At 40.4% G+C, this 21383-nt stretch overlaps 1 protein-coding gene across 1 annotated transcript in view; it reads left to right on the forward strand.

Moving 5' to 3' along the window:
- Positions 1-21383, forward strand: part of LOC126272589 (pikachurin-like) — an 887807-nt gene that overhangs the window by 806143 nt on the left and 60281 nt on the right. The gene's annotated exons all lie outside the window — the stretch shown is intronic.

The raw sequence follows: 21383 nt of genomic DNA on the forward strand, positions 1-21383 counted from the left end.
CTTCTCAGCGTCGCCTCGTATTACACACACGGCAAACGTGTCGTCTTGACTGGCGGGCGAGGGTGACTTGACAGGTCTGGCTGAAAAAGCAGGGAAAAATGTTTGTTTGGTCTCGACGCAGCCTCTACTGAAGGAGATAAGCTCTATCTAGTGATCGCATCCGAAAAAAATGCTTGTTCACAGCAACTACCACTCCCCCATTTGTTGAAGATTTCATCACAGAAAGCCAAAGATTCAATTCTCATGAAGGATATTATGCAATCACTCTGCTGAGATGCTTAAGGTCTCAGCAATTTTACGATGTCGGAGATTTGGTGCTTTACCGGATTACTGATGAAATGGTCGTTCGGGAAAATCTCCACTTCCTCGCTACGTCGGAGATACTGTGCTCCATCACTAGTGCACGGATTATATCACCACTTCACTCTCATTTAAATCTTGATCTAGGAGTCATCTTGGATCGATCCTTGACCTAAGTGCACATCTAAACAAGGATCAGTCTTGCATTACCACATATACACAATTATTTACATGTTTACAAACATATACAGGTTTAGACCTCGATCGACGGGTAACATAACTATTATTACAGATGTATGTCCAGTGTCCGTAACCACTCCACAGCTTCCCCACTGGCGTGATCGATCTCCTCCATTGAACCATTGAACCTGAGAATTGGGCAATCCATACCGATGTGGCTGATGGTCTGAGACGCGTCTGCACAGTCGCAGAAACGGCTATCAGCAAACTTCCACTTGTGCTTCCAAAACTGAAATCTGCCGTATTGGGTTCTTATCCAGTTAAGTGATGTCCAGATTTTTCTGGGTTGGTTGAAACCAGGGGGTTACTTGGTTCGGTCCGACATTAGTCCAGACCTGTCTGGGTTTGAAGTGAGCCAGTCGTTCAATTTCAAGAGCACGTTTTTATCTTCTGGCACGTATGGAATTATGCCATAATAAAGAACCAAATATGGAACAATATAGTACTGGTAGTCTACGAAAATTTGCATCCCGAAAAGCGTGCTGAAAATCTGAATATCAGTTTAGGGCTACTTCATGTGAATTTGGACATATGAATGTGTCCTTGAAGACAAATTACGCATTTTAGTATGGTTTACGAAATTGTTATACTCTTGTAGTATCCTCTGGTGTCCTGTTTCTTTTATGACATCAAGTAAGATCTCTTAATGCTATATGTGTACGAACATACGGGCTTCTTACCTCATCGAAGCTGCCCACTCGAAGTAACGCCTGTTTCCTGACGCTCCCTGGCAGCTGCTGAAACTAACCCATGTCTAAGAAGTAGCGGGAAAATACTAAGAATGGTTCTTTGAAACGAGATATTTTCAAAGGAAATTTCCTTTTACGTAAAATGAATTATGTTACAATTGAGAATGTGCAGTGAATTTCTTACATCACAGAGCGTTTGACTATCATTTAAAACTTAACCCTTTGAGTACCAATCACTTAGAATAATTTCGAGCCCAAACGATCAGACGTTAATGTGACTGTTTAAAATTTTACTGCCACATTTGTATAACGCATCTTAAAATGTAACACGTTAAAAAGACCAATATTAGCCTATATGTGTTATCTCATCTTTTCTTGTAGCTTATTAATTTTCAAGACCAGTATTATATGTGAAAACGTAACTTTTCTTGTAGCTACACTACGTACATTAATTTAAACCGTTAACTTTTCCTGTTTGTATATTCACGCTAGTTAAGAGCAATGTTGCTATTGGCTGACTACATCAAGTATCCTATTGCTCTGAATATCTGCTGTCATTGGGTGGTGAGATCACGTGACATAAGCTGTGATTGGCTTACCAATACGCATTGCAATCGCCATTTGAATGCTTCGGAAACAAACGTTCTGTGTTTGGTGAAATTCGAATTTACACTTCCGTAATACAAAAATATGCAGAGTACATATTGGTGCACATCAAAGATCTTCCCAAAACTAGTTTCTTTTTCTTTTTTTGTTTTTTTTTTTTCCTCGTTTGCCGAATTTCATAATCTAAAGTGCTGGGAATCTCTACGCTGGTGCATAAAAACCTTACCATTCAAAGGTTTTATATATCAACAAAATGGTTCAAATGGTTCTGAGCACTATGGGACTTAACATCCATGGTCATCAGTCCCCTAGAACTACTTAAACCTAATTAACCTAAGGACATCACATAACACCCAGTCATCACGAGACCGAGAAAATCCCTGACCCCGCCGGGAACGCTACCGCACGACCACGAGCTGCGGACTATATATCAACATCTCCGAGGGAAAGTGCACTGTCGCTTTTCATGGGAAAAGTGATTTTAGCCTTGGAAGAAGTGTATTTTAACATGGGAAAAAGTGCGTTATTAACCAGTAGACCCGGGAAAAATCAGGGAACTTTTTTATAGTCCTTATATATAGACTCCAGTGGGTTTGTTTTTTAACTTTTCTGCTACCGGTCACTGTTTTTTATTCCTATTGTTTACGACGCAGTTCGGGAAATGATTCACACATTCAAGTGTGTTTTTCCTTTTTGCTGTGCCATTTTAACGTAATGTTTTCGATGTTTCGGTTTTTGCTTTGTTTTGTTGACTTTACTGCAACATATAAAAACGCGCAATTTTTAGTTGGTTATCTATTTTTATATGTAAGTAGTAGCGAAATTTGGAAAAAAAGTTTTATTTACAGTTTTCTTATGGCTCATTTGTGCACATATATTAAACATCGCAAACAAACTTCAGTGCAAAGTATTTATTCTAGGCAAATACTGTGCACTGAAAGTTCTGTGCGATGTTTAACATGTGTGTGAATCTGCACAAATGGGTCATAAGAAAACGGTAAGTTTTTTCCAAGTTTCCCCACTAATTATTCGTAAAAATCGACAACTAACTGAAAATTGCGTGTATTTGAAATAATGCAATAAAAGTCAACAGAACAAAGCAAAACCTTACACATAGAAAACATTACGTTAAATAGACTTATTACAAAGATAAAACATACTTGAAAATGGGAATCATTTCCCGAAATGCGCCGTGTTCAATTTGAATAAAATAAATTTGTGAGTGGGAACAGAAAAGTGCTAGTTTGCTTTTGATGTCCTCCTTGCTGTGTCCTTCATGTGTTATTTTGCTGTCTGGGTAGCAGAAGTCCTTAATTACATCTATCTCGTGATCACCAATCTTGATGTTAAGTTTCTCGCAGTTTTCATTTCTCCTACTTCTCCTTACCTTCACTTTCGTTTAATTCATTTATTCTTAATCCATATTCTATACTTATAAGACTTCTCATTCGATTCAACACATCCTGTTATGCTTCTTCACTTTTACTGAGGATAGCAATGTCATCAGCGAATCTTATCTGTGATATACTTTCACCTTGAATTTTATTTCCACTCTTGAACCTTTCTTTTACTTCTGTTCCTCGATATATACATTGATCAGTAGTTGCGGAAGACTACATTCCTGTCTTACACGCTTCTTAGTCCTAGCACTTCGTTCTTGGTCTTCCACTCTGATTGTTCCTTCGTACAGATGGCTCTAAGCACTATGGGACGTAACATCTTTGGTCATCAGTCCCCTAGACGTAGAACTACTTAAACCTAACTAACCTAAGGACGTCACAGACATCCATGCCCGAGGCAGGATTCGAACCTGCGATCGTAGCAGCAGCATGCTTCCGGACTGAAATGCCTAGACCCGCTCGGCCACAGCGGCCGGCGATTGTTCCTTCTTGCCACTTGTCCATATTACATATGATCCATCTTTCCCTGTAGTTTAACCCTTTTTTCTCATAATTTCGAACATATTGCACCTTTTAACACTGTTGGACCACTTTTTTCGCTTTGTGACAGATGGCGCTGTAATAGTCACAAACGTATAAGTACGTGGTATAACGCAACATTCCGCCAGTGCGGACGGTATTTGCTTCATGATACATTACCCCTTTTAAAATGGACCATTTATCAATTTCTGAAATGGTCGATATCGTGTTGTATGGCTATTGTGATCAAAATGCCCAACGGGCGTGTGCTATGTATGCTGCTCGATATCCAGTACGACATCATCTAAGTGTCCGGACCGTTCGCCGGATAGTTATGTTATTTAAGGAAACAAAGCGTTCAGCCACCTGTGAAACGTAACCACGACCTGCAACACATGATGATGCCAAAGTAGGTGTTTTAGTTGCTGTCGCTGCTAATCCGCACATCAGTAGCAGGCAAATAGCGCGAGGATCCGAAATTTCAGAAACGTCGGTGTTGAGAATGCTACATCGACATCGATTGCACGCGTACCATATTTCTATGCACCCGGTATTGCATGGCGATGACTTTGAAACTCGTGTACAGTTCTGCCACTGGGCACAAGATATATTACGGGACGATAACAGATTTTTTGAAGGGCGCTCTATTTAGCAACGAGGCGACATTCAGCAACAGCGGTAGCGTAAACCAGCATAATAGGCACTATCGGGCCACGAAAAATCCACGATGGCTGCGACAAGTGGAACATCAGCGACCTTGGCGGGTTAATGTATGGTGCGGCATTATGGGAGGAAGGATAATTGGCCCCCATTTTATCGATGGAAACCTAACTTGTGCCATATATGCTGACTTCGTACGTAATGTTCTACCGATGTTACTACAAGACGTTTCACTGCAAGACAGAATGGCGATGTACTTCCAACATGATTGATGTCCTTCACATAGCTCACGAGTCTTTCAGGCGGTATTGAACAGCATATTTCATGACAGGTGGATTGGTCGTCGAAGCACCGTAACATGGCCCGCACGTTCACCGGATCTGACGTCCGCGGATTTCTTTCTGTGGGGAAAGTTGAAGAATATTTGCTATGGTGATCCACCAACAACGCCTCACAACTTGCGTCAGCGCATAGTCAATGCATGGGCGAACATTACTGAAGGCGAACTACTCACTGTTGAGAGGAATGTCGTTACACGCATTGCCAAATGCATAGAAGGACATGATTTTGAGCATTTATTGCATTAATGTTGTATTCACGGGTAATCACGCTGTAACAGCATTTGTCATCAGAAATGATAAGTTCACAAAGGTACATGTATCACATTGAAGAAAAATGCTCAACCATACATACGTTCTGTATTTTAATTTTTAAAAAACCTACCTGTTACCATCTGTTCGTCTAAAATTGTGAGCCATATGTTTGTGACTATTACAGCGCCATCTATCACAAATCGAAAAAAGTAGTCCAACTAAAACATTCATATTTCTTTGCTACTACACGAATATGTAATAAAATGGGGGTTCCTCTTTAAAAAAACCGCAGTTGATATCCGTTTGACCTATGGCAGCGCCACCTAGAGGTCCAACCATAGCGCCATCTGGTTTCCCCCTTCAAGCTAGGCAAGTTTCGTTCTTTATACTTTTTACGTTCGACGCTTATTTCGTGAGATATTTGGTCCGGTCACTATCAGTGGACCACCCTGTATAAGCGCCGCTTCTGCCAGCAGCAGCCGCTCAGTATTCGCTCAGTATCGGGACTATATACGGACAGGCCAAACAGAGAACGCTACGATAGCAGTTACTAGTGATCCACAAACTGTGTGTAAAACTTGCGTGAACATTGTGTATTACAAAGGACTCTGAATTATGTATGCATGTCACCCGTTGCTTGCGACACTTGTTCTAAAGACAAAGGGAAGTGCTGTCAATCTGTTTTATTGAAATATAACTACGAATGTTATTTGAATGAATTGTTATACAGTATTCCGAGAACGCATCATCCTTTAGGCACCCTGTATGACACGAGTGGGCAGGACGCTACAGATGGTATGTTATCTGACTCATAAATGTTGTACGCCAAATTGAATTATCGTCTTTCGCCCTTCCACCAATGTTTTTAGAGAGACCAATATACATAAAGTGCTACTGCCGAGTGTCTGTAGTGTAAGCGTTTTAAAGTTTTTTTTCTTGTTGAAATATGAGAGGTAAAAATATTTGTTGAAAACATATATCTATTTACAATAATTATTTATAAACAACATTTTTCATTTCGTTATCCAGAGTATATATGTACAAATTTTTCGAATTTCCTTTTCGAGAACACCTTACGTGTAATTGATAGGGATAGTAGCAGGAGTCTTTGAGGTTGATGCCGCAATTTTTAAAGTTTGTCCTTGGGCTCTGTTAATTGTAAATCTGCAAGCCAATTTGTTTGGAAGTTGTAGTCTTTTAAATTGGACTGGCAGTTCAGTAGGTATCAGTGGTATTCTGTGGACTAATAGTGTATGTCCTTTGTACTTGGTACTTTACATTTCGGCTTCGAGGGTCACGCATTTCGAGTTTTTCGTTTCTTCGCTGTTATTTTTGTTTTCGCCGTATTGCTTCAGAACTTGCCAGATCGTCTCCGCTTTCACGTTCGGCAATTGTCTAAAATAATTATCAAATCAACTTTTTATTAACAAATACACTAAGTACACTTAACACACTTTTCACACTTTATTTTAGATTTACATTCAGTCACAGTATCACTTTGAGTACTCACAATTCACTCTTTGTTTTTTATTCACTCACTGCACTACTTTTTCGGTTCGTTTTTTCGTCACTGATGAGAAACTGACATTCGAACCCACTGCGTGTCTTGTTTTGTACACCCGCAACAACGGGTAGCCCAACCAGTAGCGAATAGGTTGCGTAGAAGATAGTGTAAGTCTTTCGTTATTCTGGCATTATAATCACAAATGTCACTGTTGTTTTTAAACTGATCCATGTTGTTGAGAAAAAATTTCATCAATGAGTAAATGTTCTTTGAGGCTGTTGTAAAAATTCCCAATCTTTTAAAAATATGCCTACAAGGTGTGCGACTATGAACCCCACACACTATGCTAACCACTTTCTTTTGACCAGTGAATACTTTTTCTCTAACTGTTGAGTTACCACAAAATATTATTCCTTATGTCATCAGAGAGTGAAGTTATTCAAAGTATGTTAGCTTACTAATTTCCATATCCTCAAAATAGCCAATTATTCTGATTGCAAAAGTTGCTGAACCTAGTCGCTTTAGAAGATACAACACATGAATTTTGCAATTAAGATTCTCATCTATATGTACGCACATAATCTTAGTATGCTCTAACCTGTCAATTGACTTTTGTTGATGTGTTATATTTATTGAAGGAACCGTACTTTTTGCAGCACAAAATTGGATGTAATGTGTTTTCTCAAAGTTTAGAGCAAGCCCATCTGCAGAAAACCAATTCATGCCTTTTCCGAAGACCTTATTTGTATCATTTTCAATTGGATGATGTATCATCATCAAACAGTCTCAGTTCAGCTTCCATTTTCAGATAGTAAGGGAGGTCGTTCACATATTTCGAGAACTGAAGGGGACCAATGATTGAACCCTGTGGAAGACCTAATGTAATTTCACCCCAGTTAGATGAAGTGGCAAACTTATTTAAATCTCTTGACCCATATAAGGAAACGTTTTGCTTCCTGTTCTGTAGATATGACTTAAACCACTCATATGCTGTTATGCTGTTCCATTTATACCATACAATTGTAATTTCTCTTACATAATGTCATGGTTCACACAATCAGTTGCTTTGGATAACTAACAGAATATTCCTGCTGGTGACATTTTACTATTTAAAGACTCTATTACGTGGACAGTGGAATTGTATATTGCTGTCTCAGTGGAACAGCATTTCTGAAATCCAAACTGTGATTTACTAAGTATCCCATTACTTTTGGGATGGCTAACCACTCTTGAGTACATTACTTTCTCAAAGATTTTTGGAAATGATGTAAGCAAGGATACTGGCCGGTGATTATTGACATCTGTGGTTTCCCCCTTTTTGTAGAGAGGCCTGACAGTGGCATATTTTAACCTGTCTGGAAAAATACCCTGAGTCAGTGATGCATTACATATGTGACTCAAAACATTAGCTCTAATTGCTCCACATTGTTTTAATAACTTGTTAGAGATGTCATCTACTCCAAGAGAACATTTATTTTTCAAAGATTTAATAATTTTACTTACTTCGCAAGAGGTTATTAGGTGAAAATCTGACTAAATGTTTTCAAAACAGGCTCTTCCCTATACTGCCTGGCCTTTGCTTTTGAACTGTTCTCAACCACACTTATGAAATGGTTGTTAAATACATTAGCTACTTGTGTGCTTTTGGTCAGGATGGTCTCGTTCTCTTTAGTAGCCAGCCTATTTAATAGCCAGGATGAGTTTGTGTTCTCCACTGGCCAACAAATTTCCCCCCCCCCCCCCCCCCCCAGTCGCGGATCTGTGGAACCATCTCCATGGGACTGTTCTGGCCAGGGACCCCCTACCGAGAAACCTAACACAGCTGGCCACTGCGCTGTAGTCGGCATGACTGCACATCCCAGTGTGTTGCTTCCAGAACAGAACGTCACTGAGTCTCTTGACGCTCGTCTCGCAGCGGTCCGTGCTCTAAGCACATACGTTCTGGGACACGTGATCACTGTGTCAGCTGCAGATATATAATTTTGGTAATTAATTACTTCTGGAGTGTACATGGAAGATGAGAATTATGCCCCCATTTTCAACTTTTAGAATTATACTGCCATTTTCAACTTCAATTCTCTATAGTTTCCAGTCAAACCGGAAGCTTTGTTAACTACACTACATTCTGCTCCATATTTTATATTTATCTGATATTGTATTCACGAGAATAGTGATTTTCTTTCGAAAACAGCGGACGAATTGTATTTCGTTCAACCTCATACGCAGCTGTGCTCTCTGCGTATGTACCGGATGCAGAAGTATGAAACCGAAATTTGGTTGCAATAATTAAATGTCTGTTGTTTCAAACTTAAAAACAACGGTTTATTCAAAATAATTTTCATTGTTATATATACATTTCTCCCAGCTCTCCGGCAGGCTATGAATGCCGTGCCAGAAAACAGTGCTTCTTTTGAAGCGAACCAGTCAGGACGCCGTTTTCGTACATTTTCATACGAACTGAAGCGTTATTCAGCGATAGCGTTTCCCAGTGATGAAAATAGACGATAATGGGACGGAGCGCATGCCCTAGTATCTCCCAACTGAAAGCCTCGATCGTTTCCCTGGACAGTTTTGCTGTGATAGGGCATTATCATGGAGCAATATGACTTTGTGTTGCCTTTTCCCGGTCGTTTATCACGTAATGATCGATTTAAATCGATCATTTGCTGCTGGCAACGATCAGTGCTAACTGTTTCAACAGCTTTTAACAACTCGTAATAGCTGACACCCTTCAGATCCCACCAAACACAGACCATTGCCTTCTTTACCAAGCAATTTGGTCTTGCATTGGATGTCAAGTGTTTGTCTAGATTCATCCATGATTTACGGGGCTTAGGATTCTCAAAATATATCTATTTTTCAGCACCTGTCGCAATTCGATGGATAAACGAAATTCTTTGGTATCTGGCGAGGAGCATTTCACATGTGGTCTTTCGATTTGCTTGCTGTCTGTCATTCAATTCATAGTTCGCCCCGATAGCTGAATGGTCAGCGCGACAGACTGCCGTACTAAGGGGCCCGGGTTCGATTCTCGGCTGAGTCGGGGATTTTCTCTGCTCAGGAACTGGGTGTCTTCATCATCATTTCATCCCCAACCGGAGCGCATGTCGCCCAATGTGGTGTCGAATGTAATAAGACCTGCACCAAGGCGGCTGGACCTGCCCTGTAAGGTGCCTCCCGGCCAATGACGCCAAACTTTCATTTCCATTCAGTTCATACAGAACCCATTTCTCCACTTTCTACACCTTTCAACCGACTACGATGATGATGATGATGACGAAGTTTTCTTTGCGGGGCGTTCATCTGCAAGGTCATCAGCGGACGTACAAAGTTCCAATTTTTACACTGACCAATTTTTACACAATCCAATCTAGCCACTGTCATTAATGATGGTGATGAAATGATGATAACACAAACACCCAGTCCCCGGTCAGAGAAAACCCCAATCCGGCCGGGAATCGATCCCGGGATCCCGTGATCCAGAAGTATCAATTAGATCACGAGCTGCGAACCCCTTTCTACCGAAGAGAAACGGCTTCCTGTGTCAACTAAGTTGTACCGTGAGTTTATGTTGAGTTTGAGTATCATCTTCATCCAGTGAGGCCTGAAATTCTTTGTCTTCGAATTTTTCCGTGGTTCCCGCGTTCGTCTTTTCTCACGTCAGATTTCTGAATTCTTTGAACCACTCGAAACACTGTGATTTGTCAAGAGCATGTTCGCCAAAAGCTTCGACAGGTATTTGATTCAAATCTTCAAATTATGACAGAAAACCAATGCTTTCCGTAAATCGTAGTTCCCAGGCACATAACTCGACATGTTTACGGATTGGAAGCACATACCGATGTATGGAACTTGGGTTACTGCATATTGAAATTCGTCGTCAGCCGTTGCAGGAAGCAGATAGCGCTACAGGCGCGGTCTCTCGGGCTCTACACATTGACGGCCAGCTGCATCTATAGGGAAATTCCGATTTCATACTTCTACACCTGGTAGCGATCTCTCGTATTGGTGGCAATTTATAAGAGACTTAGTGTAGGACGTATTAGTTGCAGGAAGGTGATCTGCTCGTACAATACCGCTGTGTAGGGTACCGCTTGGCAATCTCGACTTTCCCACTCACGCGGCTAGCACCGTGTGGCAGATGTGGGGCGCGCCAATAATGTGCACGCCGTGCGTGATTAATGCCCGCGTGTAATTCGCGTCGGCAGTGCATCACGCACTGCGTGTGTCGGCCCCCCCTGTCATTCACTCGCGCCGCTCATAACGCAACGCGCGTCAGTTTCCGGCGCTAGTTCTTTGGCCGCCCTCTGGAGCTCAATTAGTGGCGATGAACGGCCACCGGGAAATAACCGCCTCTGTCCGCATCGGAGTGACTGGTGCGCGAGACATAAAGCGAACCGTACTTCCTTTCGAATGAAAGCATACTGCAGTGGTGTAACGATTGGCATTTCTGTCTAGCGAGCAAGAAGACACGGGTTTTCCATTATTTGTACTATAGTGTCTAGGATACAATCGTTACTTAGTGAAAAACGCCAACTACTCATAAGTTTTTTGGAATTATTTCCTTTACTATGTGCTTTATAAAATTTATATTGTTCACTCACACTTTTTTCTCTACTTCTCTTACATAATTTGGCATAATTTTTCTTTCTGCTTCAGTTTACGTATAATCTGCAGTATATGTAAAAAATGTTCTTCCACTTCTGCCCCATCTGTCATGCTGTTGTTTACCCCTCATACTGTCCCACCTAACGGTGCTCACTAGAGGAAGAGATCAAACCATCATACACAATGTGACTGTGGCACCACAAGTGACTGACATACAAAAATTTCAACTCAAAATCTGTGTGTCGACTCTAGATATAAATTACAAATTATTATGCCTGTGCTGCATTGTTTTTACCCCAAGAAAAAGACGACGAATCGCCATGGAAAAGGGTTCGAGGAAGAACAATAAGAGAAAAACGATAAAGAAAAGAATATGAAACGAAAACCTATAAAACGACAGTAATGTTAACCAACTGTAGGAATATATTAGGTTAATAGAAAGAACGTTTTTTAAAAAAATTTCTTTATTAATAATTTAAATGTATATGGTTACAAAAAATTTTAATTCATTTCTTCTGCTTCGATCGTTATCGAAAACATACTTTAGTGCTTTTGTCTGACTGGATATTTTTCTCTGTGTAGGCTATATGTGCATAGTCATCTTTCTGGATGCTGATGCTCTTCTCTCCTTACATGCTTGCTGAGATAAAGTGGTCGGATATTCTGCCTTAAGTACGACACTGTTCGTTTGTCTTTCCTTACTAAACATAGTACAGCAATTCTGAACTATGTTCAGCGCGATTTTTCTGCTCTTCAGTCTGGAAATTTGTGGGTTGGTACATAATCCCGTAGCGTTTTCGTTTTGAATGTTGGTATTCCTGTTATTAGTTTTTTTTATTGCCTGTTTCTAATTGTAGTTTTATCATTTGGAGATGAATGGACCTCTGGACGCTTGAAAATATGATGCCAGTTGGAAAAATCAGAACAGTTCCGAGATATTCTTCTGTTTCAGATAATTAAATAGCTGACAGCAGCGAAGGCAGCTAGGAAAATTAGCACCCTGTATTGGGTAAATGCCTTCGGACAGAGCACGGCAGGAAAACGGTTTTCTTATTTCAAGGAGGATCGTTTTGACATTAGTGACTCTCCATGTTCACTAAGACCTTCGCGGTTTTACGAACATAGTTTAAAGGCATTAATTCACAATGATCCACGTCAGTCTACTCGAGAATTTGCAAATGTGATCATTCCACCATCGTGCGATATTTGAATGCAATGGGGAATGTTCAAAAAACGGGTGTGCGGTACCGCTTGCTATAAGCCAAAATCAGAAAAATCTGCGGGTGGCTATATGTGCATCTTGCTCGTCATCAATTGGTTTGTGAACAACATTGACCATTCATATCAAGCATCGTTACTGGGGACGAGAAATGACATCGTTGTGCCAACAAAAGGAAAAGGAAGGAATCCTTGATCCCAAACAAAGTAGCAACTACCCGCACAAAAACCCGTGCGCACCAAAAAGAAAAATAATATTATCTATCTGGTGTCTATGAATTGCTTTCCCGAGTTGGCACCAGTACTGCTGACATTTATTGTCTATAACTAAGACACTTTGCGGTCGCAGTCCAAGAACAACGATCAGGAAGACGGTGTGAAGTGATGTTTCTCCACGATAACGTCCGCACGAGTTCAGCTATACTCACAGAAAACACTATACAGGAGTTGACTTGGGAGGTCATTCCGCACCTACCTTATTCAGCTGATCTTGCGCCCTCAAACTTTCACCTTTTCCGCTCTCTGTGGAACAGTTTTCAATGAGCTTCCTTTCCGGATGAAAAATTATTCCAAAGATGGCTCGACAAGCTCTTCGACTCAAAAGCAAGTGATTTCTACAGTCACGGAATCAAAAATTACCCCAGAGTTGTAATTAGTCCAGCAGAATATATTAGTGACTACTAAAGTTCCTATTATTTGTATCTGTTGTGTTTATTACTCATGGAAAAACGCTACGAGCTTATGCACCAGACCAGATTTATTACATGGTAACATTTGAATTTGAACTTACAGTTATTTAAATACCGGGTGATCAAAAAGTCAGTATAAATTTGAAAACTTAATAAAGCGCGGAATAATGTAGATTGTGAGGTAAAATTTGACACACATGCTTGGAATGACATGGGGTTTTATTAGAACCGAAAAGAAAGCAAAGTTCACAAAATGTCCGACATATGGTGCTGGATAGCAAAACTGCTACCGTGGCGGGTGAGAGGTACGCCAATATGTTACAAAATCGCATCATCCCCAGCCTGGCTGATAAACACCTGCTGGAACGTACGATGTTTATGCAGCATGGCACTCCACCCCATATTGCTAGACGCATGAAAGATCTCTTGCGCGCGTCGTTTGGTGGTGATCCTGTGCTCAGCCGCCACTTTAGTCATGCTTGGCCTCCCAGATCCCCAGGCCTCAGTCTGTGCGATTACTGGCTTTGGGGTTACCTGAAGTCGCAAGTGCATCGTGATCGACCGACATCTCTAGGGATGCTGAAAAAGTCATCCGACGCCAATGCCTCGCCATAACTCCGGACATGCTTTACGGTGCTATTTACAACACTATTCCTCGACTACAGCTATTGTTGAGGAATGAAGGTGGGCATATTGAGCATTTCCTGTACAGAACATCATCTTTGCTTTGTCTTACTTTGTTATGCTAATTATTGTCATTCTGATCAGATAAAGCGCCATCTGTCGGACATTTTTTTTTAACTTTTGTATTTTTTTTATTGGTTCTAATAAAACCCCATGTCATTCCAAGCATGTGTGTCAATTTGTACCTCTCTATCTACATTACTCCGTGATTTAATCAGTTTTCTAATTTATAATGACTTTTTGATCACCCGATACATATAAAGCAGTAATAATTAAGCATCAGATATTGTGTTCGTTTACACATGAAGTTAATGACCTATGTTACTTAACTGATACACGGAATATTTTATGTGTTTAACTGTGGTGTCACTGCCAGACACCACACTTGCTAGGTGGTAGCCTTTAAATCGGCCACGGTCCGGTAGTATACGCCGGACCCGCGTGTCGCCACTATCAGTGATTGCAGACCGAGCGCCGCCACACGCCACACTCGCCCACTTGTACAGCCGACTTTGCTAGCGTTGGTTTACTGTCAAAATACGCTCTCATTTGCCGAGACGATAGTTAGCATAGCCTTCAGCTACGTCATTTGCTACGACCTAGCAAGGCGCCATTATCAGTTACTATTGATACTGTGAATCATGTAATGTCAAGAGCGACGTTCACCATTAATGGATTAAAGTTAAGTATTCCACCAGCTACGTCCATTGTTTCTAAATTCTAATTTCCTTGTCCTGTTCGAGACCTCACACCAGCCTGCGTGAGCTAAAACGCATGCCTTTCGGCCTCCTCAAGTAACACGGTGTTGGCTCTCCTGCCAACCACAACATTAACTATGCCTAAAATTAAGCTTAGAACACTACTTTGGAATAACAAGTCTATATAGTTTCACACATATGTTACACGAAGCGAATAGGTTATTTTTATGAAACTTCCTGGCAGCTTAAAACTGTGCGCCGGACAGAGACTCGAACTCGGGACCTTTGCCTTCCGCGGGCAAGTGCTCTACCAACTTGTGAGGACGGGGCGTGAGTCGTGCTTGGGTAACTTTGTTGGTAGAGCACTTGCTCGTGAAAGGCAAAGGTCCCAAATTCGAGTTTCGGTCCGGCACACAGTTTTAATCTGCCAGTAAGTTTCATATCAGCGCACACTCCGCTGTAGAGTGAAAATTTCATTCTAGGTTATTTTTATGCTGGTAGCTTTACAAATGTCGCATATTTATACAACCTGTCATCTCCAAACAAACAAAACGGTTCCTGTTTTTCGTCCATTTTACACCGAACATCGCACTATTTAGCATATTACTTAAGATTTTTAACAAGCTAAAGAACGGCATCTTTGGTCACGAAGTGGGCGAATAACAGAAAAATAGAAACGGTTTAGTTCGTTTGCTGATGACAGGGTTTAAATTATGTGGAAGCTGCAAACAAAATACCATAAAAATAACTCTTTCACGTCGGATAAAACTACAAAATATTGGTTTTTTCAAACGTTTTGTAAGCCTAATGTTTGCCATAGCATAAACACACATTATTTCGTGTATTAGGTGCCATGTGTCATTAACTACACAAGTAAATGAACGCAAAATTTTACGCGTAATTGGCAATATAAATAACTTTAAGCCGAAATTCTAATGTTACCTCTTTATAATAATTTTCAGACGCAAAATAAAAAAAATCCCATTGAAGAGAGTACAAAAAGTGCTGAAACCCATTTGGGTAAAGAGAAACAAACAAAAACTTTCTTGTATACGGTGGATTATGTCTCTAATGTACCTGAAAATTTCGCGACGTCACCTCGCTCGATTTGTGCCCAGTTACTAGGATTTGCTCTATGTGTCGCGGCCGTTTATACACCTTCCAGGAAATCTCTGCTCCCCACCAAAGTTGTTTATTCCGGTTCTACCCTGTAACTTATTTAAATACCACCGAAGTTGTTTATTCCGGTTCAACCCTGTAACTTATTTAAATAAAACAGTTTTGGTATTTTAATGTCTGTAGTATTCTCTATCCATTGTAAGCAGAGATGGCTAACTTTAGCTGGCAGTGTGGTAGCGTCTGAACGCTCAGACTATCTCCAACGTAACAGTTTTTCACTTCATGAGAGTTTTTAAGTTGTCATCGTAATATTCCCTCCGGGGAAGTCGGCGCTTTTCCAGGGCAACGGCTTCATTCGTGGAATTTCTATTGCTACCTCCGAGAACGTATTTCCATTTCGACGCGGCCAGACTGCAAACGCTCTCCGTGCAAGGAGCCGCGTCGTCTCCTTTAACACGAAACATGAAAAAAATACGTTATCATTTTTGCAGTAACACACAGGTTTGTGAAATTCTCTTGTTGAGGAGTCTTCCAACAATCAGCAGGCATGCCCTATATCCTTCACCTAATGCTATTAAAAATGTTTAATATCTTGTGTGATTTATGGCTCGCAAACGTCACGGGGGAGCTCAGCTGACTAGTGGAAAGATTGTTTTTCATATACGCACACTGGCATCCTTTCTTGCGAATATGTGACAGCTGTATCGTATGCATATATTTGGCGCGTAGCTGCGTTGAAACATCCCCTTAGAAAAATGATTGAATTACTATGCTGATAAACCTCTTACATTATTTGATTTTCAAACAGCTGAGCAAAACTGAACGTACTCAGTCATTTCGCTCTTTACCTATTCTGATCAACATTAAACTGACACACAATATTTTTTAGCGCAACGCAGTCTGACTTTCAATGATACCTACAAAAGAATGGCACAGACTAACATTAACCTATACCTTTCACAAATCACTTACCTCACAAAAATCTTCGTTACTCGAACTACTGCAATACAGTGAGTGCCACTACTGCCAGCTAAATAAAAGATTCAAACTACTGAAGGCACTAACTACTGATAGGAATATTTAACAAATGAAAGATTTTGATAGAGAACAAACAATGTATTTGCCTTAATAGTGTTCGAAAGTCATAATATATATAGCAGTTCATGACGTCCATTCTTACAAATGTACTGTTTCTGATGGATACACGTCCAGATCATTCGCTCTCAAAAATCCGCCATCTCACTTCCCCACATACACCACTGCTGGCGGCTGACCAACAGCGCAACGCTACACGATGTTAATAGCCAACAGCCCAACACTACAATAGCGAGTATTACAACAATGCCACCCAGCCACAGAGTGCACACAGCACAGCCAGTGATTTTCATACAGAGCGCTACGTGGCTTTATCAATATAAAAACTTAAACAGCCTACTTAAAGCGTGTAATGTACGCATAAATGGGGTAGCGTTATGCTTGTGTTGTATGATGATCATGCGAAAAGAGAAAGGTTAAAACCCGGTGACGGTACATAACCTACTCATCTCTAATAGCACCAAAGGGCAGCTGGCCTTAAAGTTCCCATCCGACGGACTCATCGCCAGTGTTACATGACCTCACTTCACGACAAACTACAGAGGGGTTCGAGTGATAGTCCGGTAAACATTTTAACACGTTGTCTCTGATTCCACATAACGACCCGGTGCATTCGATATCATTAGTTCCTTACCTTTCCTTTCCTTTTTCCACCTTCAGTTCACATAATTTACGAATTATGTCCGTAATTACCAACCCGGTATTTACACACCAAGCATAAATCTATACCCAACAGATCACATTTTCTGCACGTCTGAATGGAGTCCAAGGAGTGAGCAGTGACCACAGTTAAGAACACCACTCGCAAACACCTGCAAAAGGCCATTTCTACATCTATATTCTGCAAACCACCGTGAGGTGCATGGCAGAGTGTACGTTCCATTGTGTCAGTTATAAGGGTTTCTTCTTATTCCTGTCACGTATGGAGCGCGGGAAGAATGATTGTTTGAATGCCTCTGTGTGTGCAGTAATTACTCTAACCTTATCCTCACGATCTCTATGTGAGCAATACAACGGGGGTTGTAGTATATTTCTAGAGTAATCATGTACACCCGGTTCTTGCAACTTTGTTAGTAGACTTTCTGGAGATAGTTTACGTCCGTCTTCAAGACTGCCAGTTCAGTTCCTTTAGTATATCTGTGACACTCTCCCAAGGATTAAACAAACCTGTGACAATTCGTGCTGCGCTTCTCTGTATACGTTCAGTATCCCATGTTAGTCCTAAGTGTCCCACACACTTGAGCAATATTCTGGAACAGCTCGCACGACTGATTTGTAACCAATCTCCTTTGTTGACTGACTGTACTTCCCGAGAAATTCTGCCAATAAACCGAAGTCTATCACCTGCTTTGCCCGTAACTGAACTTACGTGATCATTCCGTTACACATCTCTACAGTATGTTATGCCCAGGGATTTGTATGAGTTATTTGATGCCAAAAGTGACTCATTGATATTACAGCCATACGACACTACGTTTTTTCGTTTTGTAGAGTGCAAAATTTCACATTTCTGAACATTTACAGCAAATTGCCAATCTCTGCCCCACGTTGAAATCTTATCATTGTAGCAATTGTCGAAATATTGCGCGCAAAAATGGAATCATCATTTCTAATATATATCAGATCATCACCTTCGCTTGAAAAACGCCCATAATCCTGCAATACCGCAGAGAAAACATTAAAAGTGATATATAATCACTTAAGTCAAATACGGTTTAAAACTGTAGGTGGGGCCTGGATCCGAACCCGGAATCCCGCCTTTCGTCGGCAGCGAACCATCCATACCTGGGTGGCTCAATCGGTAATAGCACTGCGTAGTGAAGGGCAAGATTAAAGTTTCGGTTCAGATCCAGCAAATACTTTTAATGCAAATATGTTTTAAAGCAGCGGACATTGCGATGCATAGTAAAGGACTGAGTGAAGTAAAATACAATTAGTGGTAGTTACTTTCACACTTTCAAGAGTTGCAGTTATACCCCTCTTGGTGCTGGTAATGTATGTATGTGTCACCTCTTAAGTGTTCTTTATTTTTATGTCGACAAAATAATATGGTAAAAGAAAAAAATTGTGGTTTGATGCCACTAATTGGATCAAACGCAAAAAGGCATTCATGAATTGTACCCATCAGGCGAACGACTCTTCTGGTGATGAGTAAGTTCCCATGAGTTGCATCGCGGCAGGTATGTTCATGAATGTCATATATTAAGTGCGTTGCCCTGTGACATTCGCTGCAATGGGTTCAGGTAAACTCAAAGAGCTCCTCACTTAAAGAATAAGGTACGACTGAAATTTCGTTACCTTTTCCTTAAAGTACCATTCAGTAACTACCGTAACTGTTTCAGAACTAGTACAGAAAGCAACGTAGAAATACGATAGCGAAGAACGTGCAGCTAGCTTAATGACAATTATGCACATTCCCCATCCATAACATGAGGTACCTCTTAGAGCTACTAACAGGCCTATTGTTCAACAGCGGGAACATACAGCTCGACTATGTATGAGTCGAGCTTTAGTAAATGTAGGTGAACTCATGAACCAACGTCAATATTGCTTTTTCCGAACAAATATCATAGGTCCCTTTGTACTTGAACGAACTATCAGAATAGTTCAAAATTGTGGCACTTCCCTGACCGCAATGAAAGAGTTTATCATGGCGCTTTCTTTCGCAGACACCCTAAAAAGCACGCGCACAAGACGGTCAGTTATACTAGGTATTATACATCTTTAAATATTTGTTTGTATTCTTCCTTCAGTTCTCGAACTTTTATATTATAACGTAGGACATCAGTAACTAGGTCCTTACCTACAGATAGCCCCAATAACAGAAATTTCACCGAGTTTTCCAAATTTCCCAAATGTATTAGATCCATATGAATGCAAACACGACTTGTTTGTCAGGAACACAATCATATCTCATCTTTGAGTATCAGGCAGTGCTAGAGAGCTTATATAACTTTCTTCGTTTCCTGTTATAGACAATTGGCTCATCAGTTATAAGAGCATAGCGGAACGTCATACTAAGATCAGCTTTTGTTTCATTCAAAGAAAGATTTAACGCAATAAGTGGGCGGAAAGCATCCATGCAACTGCTAAGCTATTTTGTCCACTTTTCATGCGGTTGTATGAGGTACCTTGGTGTAACGTAGGAAATGGTGCTCTGGTACGATACAACTCTGAGGCATTTGCGAGAAGCAGAGATTCAAATCTCTGCGCTGAATACCATGTAAGAGCGACATCCGTCTAGCAGCGGCGATGGTGTCACCAGCTAAGGCAGCTGGTTATAAATTTGCCCATAATGCACTCGAATGATGACATTATCTTTCTTCATGTAAAACGAGAATATTGCACCACACAACTGTATTACTACGGTGACTCACATTTCGTCGGAAAAGAACAGTGTTAATAACGAAAATCATTGTGATACAATCGTGCCGGAGTATAATCGAGGTATATTAGGAGATAGTTGTAAAACGAGCATTTATTTATTGACACATTCATGCGCGTATGGCAGAAAACTCGTACCGTAGTGTACTTGCTTTGAATAACATAAACGGTATTTGTTGCTTAAGCGTGACTGCATGGGTACATAAATGTTCATTTATTCATGATTCGTCATTACATCTCAATTAGGCCTCGCCGAGGATGTACCATGAAGATTACCACTGCTGCCTGATCTTACACTTTGGCGGCGAATCAACTGTTCGTGTTACTCTTGGAATTCCACCCGTCTGCACTCTGTAATGATCCTACTTCGATATTCTTTCTCTAAATACAGTAAATTTTTATCGGTTTCACAAGTTGTTAGTAGCGTTCAACACTTTTGAGAACTGATTTTAATTAGGAAAAATTTTAATGAAAATCAACCATGTGTAAAATCTGTTCGACTACTGCAAATGTTTCCGTTAATATCCTGAGCGCTTAGTAGATTTTGGGTTTGTTGTTCACAGGAATAAAACACTTAGCTTTATCAACTACTGCTTATCTTAGTTGTTGTTTATATAAGTCAGTATTTTCCATAAATTATATCGCCACTATTACAGCTGAATCAGCATCCAGTACAAATTCACTTTGTGTATTTTCCCTCTAAAAAATCAGTAATGATACCTGTGGAGCTCGATCGCTAGTCCTGAAGAGACAAATTTTGAGAGCAGTTCTTACAACTGAATTTAAAATCATTATTGAAACTTCCCTTCCGAGACCTGAAAATTAAGGTAATCACTTTCTTATGAAAATTACAACACAAAACTTTACAATAACAGAGATAGTTTTTGGTTACTAAACTGTATCGTAGTACAATGTAAGAAAATGAAGATAAGGTACATTTAAATGATGCCTGCCCATAGCCAGTCTTTTCATTTCTGAATATTTGTCTCCTTTGATATTGTCCAGCATTTGATATCTTTTTTTTTCTTCTCCCCCTTATTCCCTCCACCATTCCTTCTCTTCCTTCCTTCAATAAACAGTCCCATCTCAAACAATGTCCAATCCAGTTACGTTTTCTCTTTCTGATGACCTTCAGCGTGTTTCTTACTTCTCCAACTCTTCTTAATATTAATTCATTCCTTACTCGGACTTCCAATTTCACTTTTTACATTCTTCTCCATTTCCACATCTCTACTACCTCCATCTTCTTTCATCTTCCTTCCTCAACGTCGAGGTCTCCGCACCATATAGTGCAATGCTCCAGATGTAACATTTGGCAAGTTGTTTCCTTAGATCTTTGTTTAATGGTCCACAAAGTAATTTCTCTTTCCTCTTGAA

The sequence above is a fragment of the Schistocerca gregaria genome, chromosome 5 (assembly GCF_023897955.1).
Source record: "Schistocerca gregaria isolate iqSchGreg1 chromosome 5, iqSchGreg1.2, whole genome shotgun sequence".
In the NCBI taxonomy this organism is placed as follows: domain Eukaryota; kingdom Metazoa; phylum Arthropoda; class Insecta; order Orthoptera; family Acrididae; genus Schistocerca; species Schistocerca gregaria.